Source organism: Branchiostoma floridae, chromosome 8 (assembly GCF_000003815.2).
Source record: "Branchiostoma floridae strain S238N-H82 chromosome 8, Bfl_VNyyK, whole genome shotgun sequence".
NCBI classification, from domain to species: Eukaryota; Metazoa; Chordata; class Leptocardii; order Amphioxiformes; family Branchiostomatidae; genus Branchiostoma; species Branchiostoma floridae.
Genome location: NC_049986.1, coordinates 24,307,149 through 24,314,578, shown reverse-complemented (window position 1 = coordinate 24,314,578; position 7,430 = coordinate 24,307,149).

Sequence of the window (7,430 nt, the reverse complement as noted above, 5' to 3'; positions counted from 1 at the left end):
ACAAAGCATGTAAAGCGATCCGGGTTAATGACCTAGCCAATATAGCAGTCTTCAGGTGACCGCTGACATTGTAATCTAATTAGTTTACCAAGTAAACATTGGCAATCTTTTCAAAATGAGTGCAGTTAGAAAAAAGGTGCTTTACAGGAAATAAATGTCAAAACGCCATTGAAAAATTACTAGTCCATTTTGGTCCTTTTTTTACCCATGAATTTGAATTCCGAATGTGTTCTGTGCTGGAATGTTGGACGTATGCTAATAGCTTTGATAGCTGTCATAAAAGTAACATTTCTTTTTCATTGCGATGCTGAATGATGAGTTCAGATATCTCATGATATCTCTGAACCTCCTAAAGGACGCTTATTGTGGTTGAAAATTTCAGAATATTCCACTCCCCCATCCTTTACTTACTACATATAATCAACCCATATGGAGTTATTTTTATTGTTTGATCCGAATCGCCATGTCTACACAAAGGTTCAAGACATTTGCCAAAGCTAATAGATAGACTCTGAGCATGTAACTATTTGACAGCAACACTTTCGACAAAGAAGAACAATGAATAGTTAATATTGGAAGTTCTCAGAAAAACAGCAAATGAGTTTTACTCACCTTTTGTATGTAAGAAGTATTCCGATTTTCACACTGAAGTCAGCCGTTGAGTTTGGAGCTGAAACAGAAACAGTTATGTGTTACCTCGGGGAAAATAACCAAACACTGACGTAACGTCATACCATGCAGTTTACACAATAACAAACTTTCAGTCACACGTATGATCACGTATGTCTAGCTGATAGGATAGGAAAAAAAATGTTAACCGACGCTTCGATCAAAGCGATCGTTCCATTCTTACTACTGTATAAGAAATAGAACTCAGGATATTAAATGAATCTCCCTGGAACTTGTGGTCAGGTTCGAATGGTTCATTTTCCGTACTTCCGACATACAGCCATGCTTTGTGACATTGAGACGGTAGGACAAGGTCACAACAAACATGGCGTCCAGAACATCTGGTATTCAAACAGCTATGGACTGGTTCATATTGATCTCTGACGACTGATAAGAAAAATAGTTCCATGCCTGTGTAATAGTTTTTAATGTGTGAAAATTTGCCCCTCACTTCTTTAATGCCTTAACGCCCCCCTCCCCCACACACTACGTCTCATAGGGTGTGAAAACTAAACAATGTATTTTCAGACAAAAAGTCAACAAAATACGACGAACTAAGATTGCTTCTAATCCAGATACGTGCGGATGACTGTCAAAAAATGTAATCGGGCCTCAAAATAAGCTCAATTTAGTCTAGGCATTGAAAAAACGACCCATTTATGATTACTTGTCATGGTAACGAAGGGCCCTCGGGTCTTTCAGATGTTTACCTTTTTTTTTAAGTAATCCCCATTCCTTATAGACTCTTGCCACATGAACAGTCTAAAGCTACACAACACAATCTCATGGCCACAGTGTTGAGTATTTTATAGTTGTACTCACTTTTTGCCCGGAGAAACCCTGTCTTTCTGGACACGGAACTGAGTTAGAGGCCCTAGCTGCGTCGCAAGGATATGTGTTCTTTTTTGGGAACAATGGGGAATGTGAATATGCACTGACGCAATGTACTCTATGGAGTCAGGTGTAAAGTTTCACCGGGCTGTGTACAATAACAAAAGGCCTGGTCACACCTGGACTGCCGTGACAGGTTCACTGTGACAGACGACGTTCCTGGTCATGATTCAGAAGTACCCAGATATTTCTAACTCTTTCTGTACGTCTTTCGTCAAGACAGATCGTTTGTGTGGATCAATTAGGATACTGAGAGACCCACAAACGTACAGTTTTAGAGAGAGGCATATCAAATTTCAAAACACTTCATGATGAGTAAACGTTACCCCAGTTTTGCGTTATCATGCAGAAGCCCAGCCATGTGAAGGATAGCTTGTATATTCCATGATGTAACGGTACATAATATAAATGCGTTAGTGCTTAAGAGTTGTAGTCCCTCACTCAGACAAAGGTAGAATGCTATAAGGTCATAAGGTCATAGGTTGGGGAATTTGCCACGTCATTGTCACGGGATGATAGATACAAATAGCCCTTATATCATGAAGGCATGACTATATTATGATAATTATAGTCATGCTGAAAGCGAAGCAATTAGATCTTCTAGATGTCACTCTTGTTACATGACATTTGACAATGATCGTGAATAATAGATTTAACAGTGCCTGTCTCTGTCAGAAAATGTTGTGGACGGTTCGGAATCACTGGTGCATAGAACTTCGTATACATGAAACAAATCTATTTTACATGAATTAGTTGCATTCTTAATATGAAACAACTCAAATTTCTAAAGTGAGAGCATGTTAAAAGATGTGCCAGCCATCCAATTACTAGAAGACTATCCAAATTCAGGCTGGGGGGGGGGGGGGCAACCTTCATTGTGAAGCTATGAATCACACTATGTCATTTTCTGCGCAAAGAAAAGCGCAAGCACATTAGCGCCACATACTCTGGACTGTCAGCGCAACACCTAAAACTCACCCTCATCATATAAAAACAGCCATGCTTTGTGACATTGAAACGGTAAGACAAGGTCACAACATCATGGCGTCCAGAACATCTGGTATTCAAACAGCTATGGACTGGTTCATATTAATCTCTGACGACTGATAAAAAAAATAGTTCCATGCCTATGTAATAGTTTTTAATGTGTGACAACTTGCCCCTCACTTCTTTAATGCCTTAACGCCCCCCTTCCCCGACACTACGTCTCCTAAGGTGTGAAACCTAAACAATGTATTTTCAGACAAAAAGTCAACAAAATACGACGAACTAAGATTGCTTCTAATCCAGATACGTGCGGATGACTGTCAAAAAATGTAACCGGGCCCTCAAAATAGGCTTAGTTTAGTCTAGGCATTGAAAAAACGACCCATTTATGATCACTTGTCATGGTAACGAAGGGCCCTCGGGTCTTTCAGATGTTTACCTTTTTTTTTAAGTAATCCCCATTCCTTATAGACTCTTGCCACATGAACAGTCTAAAGCTACACAACACAATCTCATGGCCGCAGTGTTGAGTATTTTATAGTTGTACTCACTTTTTGCTCGGAAACAACCTGTCTTTCTGGACACGGAACTCAGTAAGAAGCCATAGTTGCATTGTAAGGATGTGTGTTTGTTCCTCTTAGTGAACAATGGGGAATGTAAATGTGTACTAACGCAATGTACTCTTCGGAGTCAGGTGTAAAGTTTCACCGGGCTGTGTACAATAACAAACGGGCCTGGTCACGCCTGGACTGCCATGACAGGTTCACTGTGACAGCCAAATCTTTCTAACTCTTTCTGTACGTATTACCTTCATACAGATTGTTTGCATGGTTGCTTTGATATCAGGATACTGAGAGACCTACAGACGTACAGCTTCAATTTTGTATGAAGAGAAGCATATCAAAGTTCGAAACATTTCATAATAAATACACCAGGTTTGCGTGATCTTCAAACACCTTTATGCACTTAACATTGATATGCAAATTCAATCCTGATTTTAATCCTGACTTCTTTTTTGTTATGTACCTGTGTTATCTTGCGTTAAGGTTACACTATTGGTTCACTCGTTTGGCAGAATGATTGTATGTTATCTAAGCAAATTTTGTCTTGTACAATCTTTGTGTTTGTGTTACTTATAATTCAGTTAATTTGGTTTGATAGAACTTAATGTATGACTTATGTTCGGGGTTCTCCCCCCATGTAATTGGAAAAACGCCATCAGGCGATATGCTTCTACCTTGAATAATGAATAAACAAACAAATCTATCCCTCAGACAGAGATGGTATGATCCGGGAAAGTTTCGCGTGTGTGCACCAGCCACCATAACAACAGAAGGCTATAAGGTCATAGGTCGGGGAATTTGCCACGTCATTGTCACGGGATGATCGATACAAACAGTCCTTATATATTATGAAGACATGACTGTACATGTGTTATGATAATTATAGCCATGCTGAAAGCGAAGCAATGAGATCTTCTAGATGCCACTCTTGTGAAATTTGACAATAATTGTGAATAACTACGTTTAACAGTGCCTGTCTCTGTCAAAACTTTTGTGGACGGTTCTGAATCACATATGTACTGGTGCGTAGAACTTCGTATACATGAAACAAATCTATTTTATATGAATTAGTTGCATTCTTAATATGAAACAATTCAAATTTCCTCATTCCTATCGTTGGCTAAAGGGACAGCATGTCAAGAGATGCGCCAGCCATCCGATTACTGGAAGACTGTCCAAATTCAGGCTAGGAGGAGGGGCAACCTTCATTGTGAAGCTATAAATCACACCATGTCTTCTTTCCGTATAATACGTTAGCGCTACATACTTTGGACTGTCAGCACAACACCTAGAACTCACCTTCATGATATAGGAACCTCTTCCCTACAAAGCTCCACAGCTGCTAGCAGACGTTCGTACTCCCCAAGCCGAAATGTTCCATTTGTGTAGGTAGTACAGACCTGGGGAAAATGGCGGATCTAAGTATAAACATGACGTGTAGCCGGAGGCATGGCTGCCCTGTTGCGTCACGGTAAACCGCGCTTCTTTTGTTGTGCCCCGACAGGTAAAATACCACTCAGGTGAGTCACTTCTCACTGACTTGACCACTATAAATAGGCTATTCTGGCAATGGATTTCGAGGAGTTTCCTGGCGAATTCGAGGGAATAGATGAGGTCGAGCTGGTGAGCTATTAATTCGAAAAATTTCTCGAAATCAATCTTCAGAATGACCAGATCGAAAGCACCTATTCATACAGGGTAGGAATGGCAGAGTCTGACCTCACCTTTTGTGACATAACAGTTGATTAATTCAATCATCAGGTGACTAGCCGTCAGCACGGCGCGTGTTGCAACCCGTGATAATGTCCTGAACTATGGCGTACCTAAAAATATCCAAAGCGAATGAGAATACTTTTTATTCAACATAAAATAAATACGGTTGAAAGTGGCACAGAACTCTTAGCCACTTAGTGCCACTTAGCATAACTGAGAATTTGACATAGGAGTATATTTATCATTATAATAGTATTAAGGCTTTTAAATTTTAGGTTAAGCTTCCCTTTAACCTTCAGTCTGTTAAAGCTAAGGGTCCTTTTTGTCTATTTGTCCTTGAGTTTTTGGGGAGACTTCTTACGTATAGATTCCCTACTCATTCGCATTGTCTGTTCAGGGTACGCGCAACGCCCGTACTGGCTCGTGCGGGGGGAGGGGGTTGGTGTGGGGTTAGATCGCAGTCCGAAAGCAGAGAAAGTTCTGCTTGCACGTAAAGTGCTACGACGTGTCTGCGTGCTTACAAGTCCGTTGGATTCCGTAGGATTTCGACCGGAGGCGGTACTTACCACTTACGAATCCCAAAAGATTGCCCACGTTTTGTATGTAGACAGCACGCAGTTGCACGTACGGTGGGTTGTGCACTTAGCTTAAGTAAGGGTGCCGTATGGCACCAGATTTGTGTTGGCATTCCAATTCAATTATTCATATTCTTTTGACCAACGAATGCCTACTACCAAGGAGATGTAACACAACAAAGACCGGAGTGGAATGTTATTTTAAGCCTGTTTTATTTTTTGCCTCCCCATAGCACATAATTAAACCTACACCACATATTACAATATTTTAAAAGTCCTTGACTGTACAAATAGACACAACATATATCTTAAGACATGTAAACACGCACGGTTGTATTTCCACAGATTTGTAATTGTCGATATTTGTCCCTGAGCGCGTCAGCGTTTAGAAACATCAATAGCTTTTATGTTACAATATACTGTATATACATACGCCCATGTCAACACCTGCCTTTTACAAAATTCTACGATCAGATTATTACGGTAATAGCCAGGGTTCATTAATAAGAGACGACGGGTTGATATGAAAAGCACTTTGCACCACGAGCCTATTTTTACTCCAGGTCCCATTTCACCACGTCCAAAGCGCAAACACAAGCCTGTAATTTCTTCCTCCTAGGGATCAATTTGGACTCTAAATGAACTCTAAACAATAAACTCCAAATGAACTATAAACTCGTCATATCTAACAGGTTTTACTTTGGTCAATTAATACATTTCGTGTAGAAGAGAGGGTTTCCGTTATCCTTGCAGTTAGGCCCTGTCCTTATTCATTTTCTATGTCCCATTTCTCCACACCTGTGGCGCAGACAGAACCCTGAAAGATATGCCCCTCCCCACCATCGTACAGCCAGTAGTCGAACTCAGACAGACCCAGCGCCACCATGTCTTCCACCTCTATGAAGTCGACGTTCCTCCCTTAGAGCCCCATCCCGAACGGGCGCAGCCCCGCGCTCTCGTCCCCAGGGTAGCACACGGCCTTCCAGAAGTACTCCGGGAAGGCCAACCGACCCTTCAGCCACTCGTTCCCAGGGCCGGTTTAATGCCAACAGCTTTTAAATTATTAACAACACCAACAGCTTTTAAGAACGGACTGATACAATAGTACTGTTAGCAGGGCCTTTGCTACCTCTTCCCTCAGTTATGTGTGTAGTTACCAAGTATTGTATGTTGTCTGTTTCTATATGTGTCCAAGTACTTCTGAACAGCAGACTGTAGTCTGAGTGATGTTACCATGGTAAAATAAATAAAATTAAAATGAAATAAAACGCTGTTTAAAACGCGTCGCTTCTTTTACTGTTCATGCCTAAACTTCGAACACTACTATAAACATCCTTACCTCTTTATATTGGGCTCTGTTCGATACTGTTTGTATTTATATGTTTCTGCTTCCGATCAACCAACGTTAATCCTCTTGTTTCTGTCTGCTTTGTCCTGCAAGTAGGATGTAGAACCCATTTTTTTCTTTTCTGCTGGCGACGAATGGATTCTGTTGACCAGACTTTTTACATTCAGTTTTTTTTGTAAGTAGTAGAAAAGAATATTGTGCTGAGTTTAGATGTAGTTTTGGACAGGAACATAGAAGTAAGGTTGAAGTATCCAACATGATTTCCCCTTGGAATCTCAATAATGGGACAGTGCAACTTAACTGGGGAAGTGTTTAACTGATAATCCATCGCCGTTATCAGTCTTTGTATTGTACACGTCTTAGCAAACTCAACTGCAAGCTGGGTTTGAGTCCCTTTCGGATACCAAATAAATATTCATGAATTAACTTAAATTTGTTCATATGAAAAATACTCATACAATAAATGATGCTTTTTTGCATATGCTTTTGTGCGTTCAATGTAGCAAAGCCACAAAGGCCATATCAGTACAAATTTGAGTAAATTTATATACATATATCTATATATACGTAGTAAATCAAAGCATTTGCACTTATTAGATAACATATATCACATGAGAGGGATTAATGATCTTAGTTGATACATAGTATGGTGAAATATATGTATTCGTAATGTTCTTCTTCTTC